The following is an 18,299-nucleotide window of genomic DNA, read 5'->3' on the forward strand; positions in this document are numbered from 1 at the left end:
AGCTGAGGACTGTGGGCTCTGATTTCTCAGACTGTGGGTCAAAAGTAGGTCTTCCATGACTTCAGTTGTCCCTTCAGGTGTTTAGGTCACGGCAAAGCACAGGTCAGGGACACATCTGAGGTTTGAACAGCCATCACTTTTATTATGTCTGCTATTTCCTGGCTCGCCTTATGGTTTCCACTCACACAGGCCCTTTCCTTTCCCACCCCTTTTCTCCTTGCTTAATTGCTTGTAGGGGAGACTTGATTTCTTGAATAAGCAAATTCCTAAGACAGGTAAGTAGTTTGGGGGTGGAACCAACTTCAGGGAGGGGGCAAGGAGCAAGGCCTGTGGGAAGAGACAAGTGTATTAGGCAGATTGCCTTAGTTGCGGGATACCCTGTAATGGGGACAGGGTTTGAAGGGCCTTGCTTTTGGGAGGCTCTTGAACAAGAAAATTGACTTAAGGAAGGCCATTATAAAGCCCCTTGGATGACCGCATAATTAAGTGTAGAGTGGCAATGACAGCCGAAGCTCCTTTAAGGACCTGGAGATATGAGAATGAATGAATAGAAAATTGTTGCTTTCTGTAATCGATGGCTTACTCGCCCTGAATGCCAGCTTTGTGCCTGCCTTTGTGCTTGTGGCTGGCTACAAACAGTGAACGATACTGATTAAGTCCTACTGTCAGGATGGGAGCTCTCTTTGCAGTGACCACCACTTCTAGCAGAGCAAGAGAGCTCCTCACTGCGGACACTGCTGTACTGTATCTGGTTCCTGTTGCTCTAAGAGCTAGGCACATGGTGGGCTCTTCAGCATGCATCCTGAATCGAATCTTGGCCAGTAGTGAATGACAGGTGAATACACAGACGGAAGGAACCTTTTAGTGTCGACCTGGGCTGCAGGACTGCGATCTTGCCGGAAGCACGCCCGTGCGCCTAGGTGTGCAGGGGGCGCCGTACCTGCCCTGAGCGCTTGGCCGCGCGCCCAGCCGGCTGCAGAGCTAACCCTTCCACGCGCGCTCTTCCCCGGCACCGCTGGCCCACGCGGGGGCACCCAGCATAGCCTGGCATCCGCCGGCGGGCGGGCCCATGCGGCTCCTCCTCGCTGCGGGCGGGACTGCTCCGCGTGCCGCCCCCACCCCACCCTTGGGAAGCCCCGACCGCGGGCGGAGCGCGAGCCACCGAGGCGGGTGGAGCCTGTGGCCGGATCCCGGGGCCAATCGCGCGGTGGCGGGGGAGGAGCTCCAGAGGGGGAAAAAGAAAGTGCGGCGCAAAGTAAGAGGCTAGTCGGGGGAGGCTGCCGGGATCTGGATCTCCTGAGGTCGGCTTGGATCAGGGCTTGGAAAAAGGCAGTGACCGGCCACCCTGCACCCATCCCGTCGCTGTCGTGGAGCCCGCACGTCTGGCCCAGGAAGGTGAGTATCGCGTTGCAGGGAAGGCTGGGTTGGAATGGCCAGCCGCAGTAAGTCAGGTAGTAGGATTCTTATAGGCTGACTCCTACAACCCTTCTGTTTTACAGATGGGAAAACTGAGATACAGGGCCACCCAGCGGCCCCACTAGTTAGTTAGTGCGGAGGTCGGGATTCGAACCCAAAGCCCTGTCTTTGGGTTTAACTAACGCAGTCCTGGAACGGCTGCCCGGGGCTGTTTGGGTTCTCAGCCCTTTTGAGGGATGTATACCAGTCGCCCTGTGCCTAGGATTCTCTGGAGAGCGCTGTAAGCGTGAGGCGAGCAGGAGGCTGTGTCCCAGCACACCCACTCCATCTCGTCGCTCGCAGCCCCAGCAGTGACAGCCTGGGGAGAGGCTGCCAGCAGCCTTGCTTGCTCCTTTCCTGACCTGCTTTTTTTTTTTTTTTTTTTCTTCTCGGATCGAGGCTGTCTCTACCAGAGACCCTATGAGTTAGGAGAGAGGTAAGGGAGAGGTGCTGGCCGCCACTCTCCCAGGCTTGGGGGTAGCAGGAAAGGTCCTCCCTGGGGGACACAGGGTGCCTGTCCTTTAGGAAAGGCTGACTTCATGGAGCCTGGAGCCTCCTTCTACCTAACAGTCCTGGTTGGGAAAAAGGGAGCTGAGTTAAAGAGAAAATCAAAACCAAGAAAGCAAACTTCTGCTGTTTCCTTTAGGAGACAGTTCCTTCCCTCAACACACTGGTTGGGAAATTGTGACCCAGACAGTAGGCAGGGCAGATTCCTGGTTAGCAATGGGCTGGGAGGGTCTGCTTTTTATCTGTGCCTGTGTTGGATGTGTGAACTTGAGCGGTTTAGCCCACCTTTCTAATCCCATTTCAAGTGGCAAAATGGACACTAGAGTGCTTTCTGTGATTCCTCCGGGTGGTTGGTAGGATGAAATAGAATGGTTCAAGTGACCTGTTCAGAGTGATGCCTGGCCTGCCAACTTCGGGAAATACTGCTGGCTATTGCCGGTTATTTCTTGCTACTTTGGAGTGACCCTTTTAAGCCTGGAAAATAGAACCTTTAGGGTTTGGACATTTAAAAGATAGATTTTTTTTTGCATTTATTTATTTGTGTGTGTTCCTTTATGTGTGTGCATGCAAATGTGTGTTCTTGTGTTGTACATGCACCTGTGTGTATGTATATACATGTGTGGGAAGGTCAGAGAACAGGTCTCAGAAATGGTAACTCTCTTTCCACCAGATGGCAGGAACTCTGGTAGTCATGTTTGGGGGCAGGTGACCTTACCTGCAGGGCCTGAACACTTCTTTCCAGTGTTTTCTAAATCCTGTCTCCATGTAGACTTGGTTGTAAAATTGGTGTTTGAGCATGTGAATTTCTTCCTCGTTTTCAGGTCAAGCCTGTGGAATTCCTTGGTGGGCGACATCCTAGGTTGGCAAAGAGGGTCTTATATTTCATAAGGGATAAGGACGAAGCTTGAAGCTATAGCAATGTCATAGATAGTGTCTAGCCTTTTATTTCTGTTCTTAGGTTCATCTAACAACTTCATATTCTTCAGCTAATATCAGAAAGCAACAGAATTTTTATATATTATTCAATGACACTGAAGTACAGTATCTGAGGGATACTAATTTGCCTTATTGAACATAAACACATATATATGCTCACATGAGCATTCCTGTGTTACTTGTCTTTTAAAATTAAGCAGCTTCCGTAGACACTTCTACACTTCTTGCATGACAATTGATTTTATTTTGATCCATACAATTATTTACTACCATCTACTGGCTGTGCTGCAAGTCTCTGAAATGAGTGGATGGCATTTATAAGGGGCTGCCTCCTTCACAGCCCACAGCATTTGCTTGCAATATTGGACTCCAGGGAAGGGATGGGATACATTTTGAGAGAAGGTTAGGGTGAAGGGTGTGGTGCTGGTATTTCACACACCATTCATTGCCACAGGACAGGGTCACATCTGTTTGTAGGCTTGTCCCTTGTGCTGCTTGCATTGTGATGACTTGGCTAGGATATGTTTGAATGTGTGCTAAAGAAACCAGGAACTTGGGGGGGGGGGAGAGAACTGTTCAAAATAAGGTTAAACAAGGGGATGTGAGAGATGGTGAAAGCAAATCCTTTCTGTTTCCAGGTTTTTGAAGAAAGTTTTACCTTTCCTGATACGTATTATTACTTGTTGGTATACCCAGACTGTGTATGTGTGTATGTAGAACTTTAAAATTTCCAAGTGTGTTCCACACATATTATTTTACTTGCTGTTCATGATAACCTTCTGAGATGTTCATGGCTAGCATATTACTAGCCCATGGTGTGTTAAGAGCCACTAGATTTTAAATTCTGGATCCAATACATCAGTTGATGTGTGATACTGGGAAAAGAGTTTCAACTTTCATAGCTTCAGTTTTATCCAGTTCTTAAATGACTTAAAAATATTTATGCTTCAGTTTCATGTAAGGATGAAGTTCAGTGCTTAGCATCAAGTACATGTAGTGGAGAACTGCTCATTAAATAGCACTTTTCTTAGCCTATCTCGATTCACTGGAAAGAAAATTAAAGCGAGACTCCCAGAAATAAGAGGTTTTCAGGGATCACAGAGTTAGTGAATTTCTGCTCTAGGAATATAGCTCACACCTCTGAGTTCTCTTTCAGTTTCTTTTGGGTCCTTTCCCATCACACCCTGCTACCTCTCCAGTTGAACATGAACAATTTATTTGCCTTCTTAGACTGACCTTATGTTGCTGGTGATTTCAGGTCACAAAGTGGTTATTTCTTTGCTAATTCTTCAACATGGCACCATAGAGTTTGTGGATTTGACTACTGGTAGACTTTCCAGGGATGCTTTTTAAGACATCATTCTGTTCTCAAGTGTTTGATGGGAAGCTCCTTCAGATCCTAGGAAGAAAGGTACTGTCAAGACATAAAAATCAAGATTATGTCATTCCAATCTTCCTAGTCTGGTCGGCTTCTTCCTCCTGCTGTTCTGTTGTTGGTTAGTGGTTGGCACGATAACTAAGGAGGAAATGCCACAAGTGGCCTAGCATTCTCCAACTCACTCACCACTTTCATAGACGAAGTGGAATAGAGAGAACAGCATATGTAATGCTTAATCTTTATTGTCAACTTGACAGGGTGTAGAATCACTTAGATTTGTGAAACGCACTACTGTGTGTGTGGCAGAGGGCGGGCATTTTCAGACATAATTAATTGTGGACAGGGGAGATCTACTGTGAATAGAAATATCCCATGGGATAGAGGCTTAGACAGAATAAAAGGGTGAAAGGAAGATATTAGCAGAACAGTGGCTTTTCCTTTTTTTGTGTGTGTGTCTCCTGGTTAGTCATGATATAAATGGCAATCTTGAACCACAGCTTCCACCCCAGTGATGTTTTGTAGTAGTATACAAGAATACAGTCCCATGGTTGGATTGCATTTTCTCAACCAAAATAAACCTGTCCTCCATTGAGAAGTCTTTAGGTATGTTGGTTGCAAGGACAGAAAGCTAACTAATAAAGTATGCAAAAGCAGCATTTTGAGGGAACCAATACTCAGTGCTTTAGTTTAGCACTAACCGTTGGTGTAGAGTTCTAGACCTTCTGGGAGGAATTGATAGCTTCAGGTACATAGAGAAGGATGGATGAAGTCACGGAGGCCATTTGTCCTTGGAAATTCTTCCTGAGCCGGGCTTCTCTCCTTTGTAGCTAACAGGCAGGATTCTTAATGCACTTGTAGAAGAAATATTTTGCCATTTGGGAGCCTATGTCAGCTCTTGCCCCACAGTAGGCACTAAGCATTAGCTTACCTGGTAGAGTTAGGAAAGTAAGAGAGTGGCTGGGGGAAACCAGAGGAGCAGGCAGGGGGAAAACTAAAAGTTTATCTTCAGCACACACGTCTTCACTTGTTGTTCAACTTCATCTGGCCTTTGTTGGTAGCCTTGATGTAGTATCCAGTGAGTCACTGTTGTCTTGCTGAGGAAGTATTAAAGAGAGCCACAAATTGTTCTGTAGAGGGAAAGAAAAAGAAAAACACCCAAGAACAAGAAGGTTACAGAACTCTTGGAATTGCATATTTTGGATTTGAATAGGCTAGCTACTCATTTGTTCATTGCTTTTAATGTAGAATGTGCAATTTATTACAATGGAATGGTGAGCAAACCTTTATCAACCATGAGTTCTGGTGTCTGGCACCTACCTGAAGCAAGAGCTTCTAAAGGGATGATCCTAAAATTCTGTAGCTACTTAATAATTGTACCTCACTGACTCTCTCCTTTTACTTCCTTCCTTTCTTTTATTTGTTTTTTGTTTGTTTGCTTAATTGCTTGCTTTTTGAGAAAGCGACTCATTAGCCCAGGCTAGCCTCAGATTTGCCTTGTAGCAAAAAATGAAATGGGACTTCTGAAGCTCTTCCCCCTTATCTACCCCAGCACATTATTCCATAGGAAATATTCTACACGCACTAATTTTTCTGTAAATGATTTCTTCTGTTTCTCAATATGATAAACTATAGTCTTCCACATTTAATGGTTATCTTTTATTGACCTCTACTGAGATCTATGCAGACTTTTTCTCTCTCTAAGCCTTGGGGTGATTTTATATATTCTGTTTTGAGGATGCTGAGGCTCATGGATGCTAAGAAGCATGGAGAGAATGGCCCATGTCATGTAGCACATGTTTCTGGGACCCATCGTTTCATTTAATCTTAGATCTAGCAAACACTTAAACTTTGCTGTCTCTGGATCAGAGCTGAATAAAATCACTTAGACTTGGGACCCATTCCATCTACACATGAGCTCTATAACCCTGTTATTACTTTGCCCATTTGGGGACTAAACTATGAGAGAGCCAAGTAAACAAGTGTTTAAGGTTATTTGGTCATGTCACAGTGGATGCTTTCTTTAGAATCTGTTAAACTCTCAAATTCTGTTTCTTTAAACATGTATCAAGCAATGAGGGAAACAGAACTAAAGATAAAGTGTCCTTGTTGTTTGATGCTCAAATATATTTTCTAACCAAAGAGAAAATAGCAAGAAATGATCACGTACATGTAGCCTTGCCATTTTATTTAGGCACAAAATAGCTATTATATTTATTAACTATTATATCACTATTTCAATCTATCTTTCAGTCATGTATTTATCTATACCTATCCATCTATCTGAAACTGTCTGCTTTTCTAGGTGAAAGAACTGATATGTAGAGAAACATACAGATTTGCCCAAGCTTATGTAGCCTACAAAGATGAGAACATACCTCAGTACAAGGTCTTTGGTCTACCTCATTGTCTTTATTGGATATTGCACTGTGGAGACTCTATGCCATATAACTGCTATTATAAGTGCCCACAATTATGTCCTCAATTGTGTCCTTGCTGCTTTTATTGTCATCTTTCCTTCTAAATCCTTTCCTGATTCAACCTAGTTCACGAAACCTCACTTAAGTATACAAGCATGACACCTTGTATATGTATTTTCATATTGAATGCTATGGGCCAATTATTTGTGTCTTTGCCTGTGTCCTTGATCAATACTTTAGTCATTTTGACATGGTTTATTTCACTCTGAGCCTAGTCCAATGTCTTGTATATACAAGAGACAAACTGAATGGCCAATAGATTAAAATATATTGAATTGAATAGGTCCATGATTAGCTTCCTTCTATTCTGTTATGGAATTCCTTATTTTAAAGGTTGCTTCTATAGAGAAATTATTTTAAATTTCTTTAATTTTGTGTTTATAAAATCAGACAAATGATAAAGAGTCACAGACCCTAAGTAGAGCCTAGCTCAGCGATGGAAAAACATATCACTCTTCTAATAATAAAAGATGTTTTTCAAAAAACAGTGAAAGATGATTCTGAAGTTCAGTCTTACTTGTTGTACTGACCCCAAGGGTAGTATCAAGTGTCACAAATATATAACCATGAGAGAAAACTAGGAGTTTCCATTGAGCTTGGATTTTGTGATTCCTAAAGGTAGTAAAGAATCCATCTGTCTAGATATTATTTGATGTAATTGTCCTCCTTTGAATCAAAGGATGGGTAATCATTTTGTTCTAGTTTCTATCCAACAGGTGCTTATGGTTTCTTCCTGAGTGGCATATGTATCCTTATCATTTCACTCACTCCCTAGTCTCCCAATCAATTCTAAAGGGAATAGAAATGAGAAGGAAGCGTTTTATAAATTCAGGTATCTGAAAATGTTCTTTTTATTGAGAGCACAATCCTTTAAGCCAGTCATTGTAACTTAAATTGTAGTTGTGTGACATAGTTGGCTTTGACATCAGATGACCTTTCTGGAATTGACTTTGGGGAGTTTATTTGTTCTGTCGGTGTCTTATTTTCATCATCATTTCTAAAATAACACAATAAAGCCTATATCATCATGTGCTTGGTAAGTGTCAGTTATATGCCATGATATTTGGTAAAAGCCTGGCCCATGGGCATATTAGCATTTGTCATTAATAGCGGTGATAAAAATTTCCATGGAGGTTCATGTAGATATTAGAATAGAAAATAAAAAATGTTTAAATACTAACAGTTTTGCTTATATATTTTGTTTCAGAATCTAAAATATTTGTTATTACATAGACATAGACACAAAATTATCATTTTGTAAAAATGATAGCTCCAAGATAATTGGGTAAGATGTTGTCAACATATTTTATCCGAAGTCTCAGAGTGACTAAATATTGGCTAAGGCCTTTGCATATAGTAAACAGTGGAGCTGACAATCGGATCATCTTGCTTTATAACTCTTAATGCATGACCAAGACCTTGTGTGCCCACCATCCCTCAGCCATTCAGCTTACTAGCCAGGCATTGATTTCTTCTGTAGGCCTGCTGTTTTAAACCGATGAATGAGGATATGGAGAGAGTACTCTCTTAGGTGGTTCTGTGGCTTCAGAGTAAGATAGGGACGATAGCATGCAAGGCTGAGTGAGGCTAGAACTTCACTCTGTTCACAGAGTCACTTCATAGTGCACGCGGCATCACAGTCACTGATGCCTGTCAGGCTTGTGGACCTCAGTGAGAATCACAGAAAGACATATGCATAAAGATTCTTCTGTGTCCTGGGGAATATAGCTCTACTTTATTCTTCCCATTACAGAATCCTCCATGCTCTGAAGTCTGCGGTTGCAGATGGGAAAAGAAAGTAGTCAGCCATACCTACATTTTCTGTCTTGGAAGTAAAAATAGATGCCTAAAAATATAAAACAAATGCTGTATCACCATAATATTTTGAAAAATATATAAAAATTTAAAATTCTGCAGTCCTTGGCTTCCGTTTTGACTCGGGAATTATGAGTGCACCTTTTTTTTTTTTTGGATTTTCAAAATTGTTCATGGGAGAATCTTGCTTCTTATTAAAAGAAAGGAGTTCATTCAATTTATATGGTTGTGACTTGAGAATGATAGCACACATTAAACAACACTTCTCTGAAAAGTTTGGTTTTAGTTTTCGAATTTCCGAGTGTGATTGATAGAGATAGACATTGAATGAAAAGTTGCAGATGCTGGATTCAGGATTTCAGTATTAGATACTGTAAGCTTAGCCTGTTTAAACTTAGTTGTTCTGGTAGTTTGAATGTAATTGGTCCCCATAATCTCATAGGTAGTGGCACTATTAGGAGGTGTGGGTTTCTTTGAGTGGGTATGGTCTTGCTGGAGGAAATGTATCACTGTGGAGGAGGGCTTTGAGGTTTCTTATGTTCTGGATACTTCCAAAAATCTCAATTGCCTTCCTGTTGACTGAAAAATGTAGGACTCTCAGCTACTTCTCCAGCACCATGTCTGCCTGCATGCTGCCAGGTTCTCCACCATGAAGATGATGGAGAGAACCTCTGAAACTATAAAAGAACCCCCTCAATTAAATACTTTCCTTACAAGCACAGTAATGGCATGGCTATGGTGTCTCTTCAAAACAATAAAAGCTCTAATTTAGAAATTTCTCTAATCTATAAACTTATCATAAGCATGTTTCGTTTATTTTCTAGGTAGTTATATAAAATGTTTATATATTATTTAATCATTGTATTTGTTTTGTCTACTGTTTACTTTTGTTTTAACCCCACTTGGAAATAAAATCTACATGGTCAAGAACATTTGCTTACTATTACATTCTAGAAGCCTAGAAATATGTTTAGAAGATGTTTCCCAATCATGACGTAGTGATAAGTAAACAAGTGTGTGAGTCAATGCCTACATATTATTTGTCCTCAAGTGGTAAAAAGAAATATCTAGAGTAAAGAAATAAATTGCACATGTGAGTATATATGTGTGTGTGTTTGTGTACTTGAATATAGGTAGATGTGTTGAGGATTTTATTTAGAATCCTTAATGATGACATATGTGTGTGTCTAAATATGTGTGCATATAGGTATATTAACACACATATATGTAAATATTCCTAAGTGTGTACATGTTTGTATATCTATATATCTATACAATCTATATCTATATATTCATGTATGTGTAAATTACATCTGTGTAGACATAACTTTTTGAGTTCTTTAAATCTGTTTTTGCAAGCAGAGATATTCAAGCACTTGTTGTTTGGATGCACTAGTATCAGTTTTGGAGGAAGACCAAAAATTGAAAAGTATTTCCCATCTATCTATCTATCTATCTATCTATCTATCTATCTATCTATCTATCTATGTATGTATCTCTGTCTGTCTATTTATCTCTTTTGATCGGCAAGTAGATGACAAGAAAAGAGAGCAAAATAGAGATTTCAGATTAAGAGGAGGGAGGCTGAGATTAAAATAACAATGAAAGATGAATGTGAACATTTTTTGAAGCCGGTCCTGAAACTCTCTCTGTAGACCAGGCTGGCCTCAAATTCACAGAGATCCATCTGTCTCTGCCTCCCAAGTGCTGGGAGTAAAGGCATGCACCACCACCACCTGAATGAATGTGGAAAATTTTAAATGAGGTAGCCATGGAATGTGGTCTCTGAGAAAATGAGGCAGGAATGAAGAAAATGGCTGTGAAGGAGCCAAGACAGCTCTAGAGTCATTGATGAGGTGAGGGCTGGGTTCAGGAGACATCTGGAAATATGTTTTGTGATAGTCATGGGTGAGAATAGATTAGTCTGGATGCCATAGTAAGGAGCCCTAGTATCATTAAAAGTCCTATGGCATGTAACCAAAAGGGTAGGGCAGGGCAGTGAGCAGAGAGTACAGCAAGCAACTTATTCACCTGATGAGCAGATGAAGCAGTCTAGCCTCAGAAGAGTTGCTGAGAGCAGTTTCGTTTCATTCACATCTCACTCAAGCCTCTAGTTCTCAGGAGAACATCTCAAAGGAGAAAGAAATTAGAGAAAATAGGCAAAACTGGATTCCTTTGGTTTTTCTCCAATGAACCTATCTCATTTCCAAATGCATTAAGTAATGGAAGGAAATGTATGCATGTTGCTCAATTCAGTTCAGCTGGGAATTTTACAGTCCTGTGTAGGTGTTTTATGTAATCAGTTCCCCAAAACATCAGGGTTAGGATTATTTCCTTGTAAATCTTCAACTACCAGTTTCCGAACCCTGCTGTGCTAATGAGTGAGAACATTTAATTCCACATGAGATGAGTCTCTTTACACTAGTTCCATGAGTATAAACGGTTCCTACTCAGTCTAGAAGTGGCTTGCAGGCAGTTTCCTTGTGGAGTCTCATGGACCTATACATATGCAGTCTCATTAATGCATCTTAATGTGGGACTTACATAGCTTGGCAGTCCATGCCAGGTACTGTTTCATGTGATTTATATTCATTAAAAAAAACCCTATGAGAAAGGTATAGTTATGATCTATATCCTACAGAAGAGGAAATAAAGGCCTAAAGTTATAGAATTGCTTTTTGGGAGAGCTTGTGTTTGAACTCGAACAAGCTTTACAGTGATAACCTTCTGTACTTTGTAAGAGATGGCCTTAATATTTACCCATCTCCATTTGTCCCTACTATTTGGTGCTGCTTTATATAAGAGAAATAGTTCAATAAGTGTATTTTATCTAGGAATCAATATGTGGCCTGTTCTTTGAGATTGCATCTCTACATTAGCATTTAGTGATTAAAAATGTTGGTTTTAGGCTGAGATAACCTGAGCAGGGAAATCATATCAGCACCCTGGGGTTGGTAAATTGTTTTACATCTCTAGGAGTGTTTCCTCATCTGTGTCCTTGGGTGTTTGGAGATTAAATACAACATACAATGAAGTATTTAGCATAGTGCCTGGAATGTAATTAGCACTCAGTCCATTTTTGTTGTTTTTATTATGTTTTTTAACCCAAATAACATGCATATGCTTATATACACAAGGAACTTTTCAGTAGTTCTCGTTTTAATATCTGCCCTTCAAAATTTAGAGCCAAAGATCTGCTCATAATGAGTGGTGTTAATTTTGTTGCAGGGCCCCTTCTGGTACCTTTTACAGAGCAAAGTGTGGCTTGTGAGTTCTGAAAGGCCCCGTTGTTGGAAGAATAGCCAGGCTCTGGGGTTTGAGTGGAAGCAAAAGGTGCTTTCAGACATATGGACATTGCATCCAACCTTGCCTATCCTTCTCCAGACTTACTTTGCTTAGTTGGAAAGTTACTATGCATTCTAGCAATGGCTGCAGTTTATCCCAAGTCATAAGATAACAAAGCAGTGAAAGTCCAGCACTTTTCTCCAGATAACACTCTGGAGGTCAGTTGATTGAGTTGCAGATGTAAATCCTGAGGTGGGTGCAGGGAACTGTGTCCAGGGCTTTTGTACCCATGACCCTACTCAATGACTGCTACAAAGGATTTAATTTTTAGTTGTAAACCTAACATAGAAACAAACAAAATTAATAAATAACATAAGAACAGCAAGGAAACATTGCTACTGTTACCTCCATGTGCTCACTATGGGCTGTGATGATGACTAAAATCAGATATTTCTTACATTTGTTTTGCCTTATTTTTCTTAAAAACAAATTGTGCAGACTTGCAGCACTGGGGGCCTACCCTCTAATGAAGAGATGCTTGGCAGGGAAATGAGACAAAGCCAAGTCGTGAAGCTTTTTTTCTTCTTGGCAGTGTGTGTACGTGCTTGGGAAGAAGCTAATGTAGCGAGCCCCACACTGTTTAGCTAGCTGTATTTGTTTGCATCTTTGTTAGAAGCCGTTATGGTGTTTATTTACACTTAGCTCATTTTGAGCTGCAATAAAAGAATACCTATAACTGGGTAATTGATGAGGATCAGATTTATTTCTGCTGGTCCTAGAGTCTAGGGAGTCCATGGTAGAGTGGCCACATCTGGAAAACCATCATGCTGCATGAACTCCAGACAAAAAGATAGAAAGACAAGTATATCTGCACCTAAGAGAGCCCTGTAGGGTTCATCACTTCTTAAATGACATACTTCACAACACTGTTATATTGGGGAGTTAAATTTTGAACACTCCAAATTTAGAAAATTAATTTAAACCATGGAATTTGCAATCTCCTTTTGTTGTTGTTGTTATTGTTGATGCTTTTATGACATGGATCAAAGGGGATGCTTCTGTCATCTTATATCTAATAATTAAAACACAGATGTCTTTGGAACTAGTTGGGTGATTTTCTTTGAGGAACTGTCTATACACACACACACATACACACATCCTCATACACACACACACACACACACATGCTCATACATGCACACACACATGCTCATACATGCACACACACACATGCTCATACATGCACACACACATGCTCATACACGCACACACACACACACACACACACACACACACACAGAAGGGATGATGCAGGTGTTCAATTGTATGGAAATGAAAATAAATGGCCTCAAAAGGAGAGAGTTGGGACATGAGAAAAGTCTCTAAACAAGAAATTTAAGAACAAAAGACTGTGGGAAGGGACAATTTGTAAAGAAAGGCTAGATGCTAGTTACAAAGGAGAAGGTGGACTGGAAGCCATGAAGACAAATTGCATCCATTTTCTCCCTTTCTCTCTCTCTCTCTATTACCCTAATAATTGGTTACCTACAGGAGGGACTGGTATGTACATGCAGCCTTGTGGCATCATATCTGCCTAGCTTTAGACTTGAAGGTTCAAATCTTACAGACATCAGACGGATAGTAGATGTGGCTTCCACTTAAAAAGTGAGCCAGCAGTGGCCAGTAATATCCTCAGCATGGTTGGTCCAAAGATCATCACAGACATTGCTCCAGGCTGCTGTGGACTTTGAATTGCTACTGTACATTACAAATCATGGTGATTTCAACCTGTATCATCTACCGTAATGACATAATGACATAGCTCCATACCTTCTTCACAAGTCCACCAGGACATTTTTCTCTCCCATGCAAAGAGCAGAAGTCTATAGATAGTGGGGCATTGGCTTAAATGTGACCACATTATTATCATTTTGAGTGTACATATCCTATAAAGTTGCTTATTATCCTATAAAGTTGCTTATTTCCATTAGTAAACCATTACTTTTGGCTTTCCTAAGTGGCAAAAGGAGCATTTCCTGATGCATATCCAAGTGCTTAGCAATTTACAAGACACTTGTGTGTCCATTATGCCACTTGATTTGATCACAATTCTGTCAGGTCAGTTTGTTCAGAGTTGAACATGAGAAAACTGTAGTTTAGAGGTTGAAATGATTATCAAGTGGCCACTCAGCTCTTGATAATTGGATCGTATCTGTTGGAGTTCTGCATGTTGCATGGGCATCTTTCATTGCTATTCCTCTCATCTCTCAGCACCACTGACCAACAGTGTTGTTGGGACTCATCTTTGGTTATGTGTCTCAGTTCATGAATGTGTCTACAATTTTTAGACATCATTTTCAAGGTCTTTTTCCACTCAAACAGCAGGATTCCAGTAACCTGAGTGTTATCGCTCTTTTGCTTTCCCTGTAGCATTTTTAAAGTTCCCATCAAATGCAAGGTAAAGAGGGATATGTCTTTAATAAAAATAAAACTGAGAGTGCTCAGATGCTGAGGGCTGTATGATCTAAGCTGAGGCATTTTCTAAGTCTTCCCAGTCAGCACTTCTAGGACACACTCTTGAATATTTAAAATTAGTATTTTCTAGCTTCATACTTGTCAAGATGCAGCTGAGCTTAATCACTTGTCATGACCCAGATACTAAACACCCAATGCAACATGTTCAACAGCCAAGAGGGCAGTGATAAGATAACCTATGATCGCCATTCATTGCAGAGAACTTTAGGGCAGATATATTGGAGGTGCCTATCTAGTCCTCTCTTTTTGTAGCTAGTGACAGAAATGTGGATTTAAGGGAACTGGACAGAGTGTATAAAAAGCAAGCTTGCACAGATGCCATTTCATAGAGTATGTACAAAGGAATACTAGATGGCTGGTGTCAAATGGCTAAATGTATAGCTTTCCAGAAGAGCCCCCTGTTTGGAGTCAGCCAAACCTATCTATAATTAGTATTCCAAGGTATAGTATAGGTACTCAGGTCCGTGGTGGTCCTTTGGCTCGCCCCAGTGACCTGCCACATCCATGAGTTTCCAACTTTTTATTTTGTTACAGTGTTTGGGGAAAATTTAGGAGACCTCAAGGTTAGACTTCTAATAGTAAGAAGAAAGAGTATTAATAGAATGACTGAGTGCTATATACAGCACTCCTTCACCTAACTGGGCTCACTTTCCTTTCCTGGCACTGCTTATCCTGCTGAAATGGCGACTAAGAAAGGGTAGGTAGCTTGCATAGCTATAGAGGAGATGCTGGCTCTGCATGGCACTAAATCTCAACCTTGCTACTGGCAATGCTAAGCCTTGTCCTGTGTCGCCATTCTCCTCCATAGTTTCCTTCTATGTACAGCTGAGCATCTTGTAACTGAGACATAGTTAACATGCTGATTTGTCTGACAGATTCCTAGAAATTCACTCTGGGCTGAGCCATCCCCACTGGCCCTTTGCATTTCTGACTTATTGCTGCTTTCTTCTCTCCTTTATCAGTTTCCTTTTAGACTCAAACACCAAGAGAGATACCTTAATGGATTGCTGACATTTTAATGACATTTTTTTTTTCATGTCCTGTGTGGGTTTTTCTCATCTCAAGCTTCAGGGTTGGAGAGAGGGGAGTAGGGAAACTGTCCTTGTTGCAATCCCCCATCTCCAGTTTGGAAAGTGAGCTTTATGGAGATACGGAATTTCTGCTTTCACATTGTTGTAGAGACCTTAGTTATGACAGGTACACACAGTTACGCAGTTACAGAAGACCAGGGTCCAGCTCCGTATATTATAGGTAAGACCATGTGGAAATGAGAGTAGTAACGGGTTGTGAATAACAGATGTTTAAAAGGGCCTAGACATCTACTTGGCAAGGATTTTATAGGAAGATTTGAATATTGGGGAAAAGAGTTTGAATCAAAATGACATTTAAGGTCTTTCCGGCCTGGAGAGTCTGTCTTGAATTCACTTAGAAACTTTATATTGGGAATAAAGGTTCCCCCTTGTTACAATTAATACCAACTAGAGATGCCGCCTCCTCCCTCCCCCGCTGTGCTTCCCCCTTTGGAACAACTACTCAATTTAAGAAGAGGACTTAGGATGAGGAAGGATGTGGCTCCTTCCCACTTGGCAGCACTGCCTTTCAGAATAGGGGATTGTGTCTGGGCCTGGCACCGTTCCGTCAGGGCCCTGACCAGCCCAGTCCTGTCTGTGACCAGAGCACGTGGGAAGTGCACATCTGTGTAGGAAAGCCACCCACTGGCTGCCTGCTCTGGACTCGTTCTTTCTTTCTTTTTTAACTTCGTATTGAATGCAGCCTGGCCCAGGGAAAAGCTCTTGAAGGAATGGTGACACACCCAGAAACAAGTTCCAATCAGACCAGACAAGCACCTCCTGAAAAATATTCCCTTTGCAGCTGGCAAGAGATGAAAACGTGTCTTTCAGAGAGTTTTCGTCTTTCTGCCATTTCAAAGACAAGCTGCTAGCGGGTTCAGATACCAAGGATGTAGTCATCGCTACTACCCTGTTTTCTTATATTCCTTTCAGTTGCTTTTTTTTTTTTACCAATTCCAAAGCTCTGCTGTTCAAAAATGATAACACCTTCATGCCAGAATTCAAGCGGTTGATTGGCTCTTGATGGAAGGAATATTTTCCCAACAGTTAGATGGACAGTGTGTCTGAGATATATAAGGTGATCTGGCCCCAAGTACTTGCAGACACTTCCCAGCCCACTTCAACTTCATCACATACTATGTGCTATCTCAGGATGTTTTGTCAAGTCTGTCACATGAGGATATCTCAATCTATGAATTTCTATTCCTTATCAGGGAGCTTCAGCATGCTTAGATATCTTCAGCTGGGTCAGTCCAAGTGCTCCCAGGAAATAAAGATGTTACAATCTTGCTAGCTGCGGGAACCCCACCAGGATCTGTTCAGAGCTGCCTATAGGAAGTTTGGTAAAGATTTCCCACGTGCACCATAAATCTTAGCTGTGTGATGCGAGAAAGGCAGCTTCCGCTTCATCAGCATCTTGCTTATTGCTCCTGGGCCCTGGAAGCTGTCTTTTCTTGATGCAGGACCCTTGCTTGTTTAGAAATGAATCTTTCTTGGCATCTAAATGGCATGTTATTTTTAGGGTATGTAACAGAGTTTGGATGCAGCATGGTTCCATCATCCGAGAAAGGCCTGAACTGAGAATCAAAGACATCTCACATTTCCACTCATAAGTTATCAGCATCTTGAAAGGCACCTCACTTGTCCAGGCTGCTGTGTCCCAACAGTGCTCCCAATGACATTATTGACTTCCGAGGTCCTTACTGATTTTCCAGGGGCTATCTCGATAGATAAGAAGGGTGAGAAAATTAAACAAAATAATGGCAAATTACAGCATGCAAGCTTGGGAACACGAGGGCAGTGTTCTAAGGCATCCTCAGGAAGCCTTTCTTGTAACAAGGGGACCTTTAAGGACATCCAGTCTGTGTCGCTGGTCAAGTGGACAACCCTATTTGCTTCTCTCTGTTTGCTGAGAGCTGGTTAGAAACAGGACTGAGAGCCTCTGGGAAGCTTTAAAGATCATTATGTTCAATTTGCTAGTTAAAAAAAAAATAACCCTGAGGTCCTTGTCAATTGTCACCCAAAGCTATGATCTTAAGTTTCTTGCCCCCTTAGCACCGTGCATTTACATATATTGCTGCTTGTTTATTGTGTTGCCCATAGCATAGGGAAAGGGTGTGGCCATTTTGTAAGTGTTGATTGACTCTGAATAATGAAATTTGACACCCAGAATAACCTGCTAGCAAGATGTGCTTATCACATACATGTAGAGCTTTGTTTCCATATCATAAATGTTATGGATCTATTTCCCTCCTTTGTGCACCTTGAGTATAAGAGTCAGCGAATCTCTCTCTCTGACTTTTGGATTTTCCTTCACCCAGAAAAACTAAGCCCATGACTCATTCTTAGCTCCTCCCCAGAGCTACTCATGTTCATATTTATGATCACAGTGGGGCAAATAATCAAGCTTATCTGCAAGTCAGGGCTGGGTGCTTTGTACATTATAGGGCATTAAGGAAAGCCAAAGCTTCAGGCCCTACCTACTCATTTTGAAGTCCTGGAGTAACATCAAATGATGGCATAACATACACATGTTATGTTCTTGTTGTTTCCAGCCACTCACAGCCTTAGGATAAATCTGGCTCAATTCACACTTTTGTCCTGTCATTTGGTGCAGTGGTTGATGCAATGTCTTCCTCAGGTCACCCGTGACTGAGGATCTTGTAACTATCTTGATAGGACATCTTTCTAAAGTGTGCTCTATGCTGTCCTGTAGGCTTACAGCAAGTATCCCTGGAAAGAATGCATTTATTGATAATTCAGATTCATAATTTTGAACAATCACTATTTTCCCTATTGCATTTATTATCACCAGGATCTATAGAAACAAATAAAACTCTC

At 41.3% G+C, this 18,299-nt stretch overlaps 1 protein-coding gene across 6 annotated transcripts in view; it reads left to right on the forward strand.

Moving 5' to 3' along the window:
• Positions 1-1,205: 1,205 nt before the first annotated feature.
• The window catches only part of Il1rap (interleukin 1 receptor accessory protein), a 136,368-nt gene continuing 119,274 nt past the window's right edge, over positions 1,206-18,299 (forward strand). For 2 of the 6 annotated variants that reach the window (XR_007834949.1, XM_051191249.1), the window contains exon 1: positions 1,212-1,395. The gene's annotated coding sequence lies outside the window, so the exon portion shown is untranslated. Of the gene's footprint in view, positions 1,396-1,854; positions 1,892-18,299 lie in introns of all 6 variants that reach the window. The other 4 variants (XM_051191247.1, XM_051191246.1, XM_051191248.1 and 1 more) reach the window with 4 other exon arrangements.

Source organism: Phodopus roborovskii, unplaced genomic scaffold, assembly GCF_943737965.1.
Source record: "Phodopus roborovskii unplaced genomic scaffold, PHOROB, whole genome shotgun sequence".
NCBI classification, from domain to species: Eukaryota; Metazoa; Chordata; class Mammalia; order Rodentia; family Cricetidae; genus Phodopus; species Phodopus roborovskii.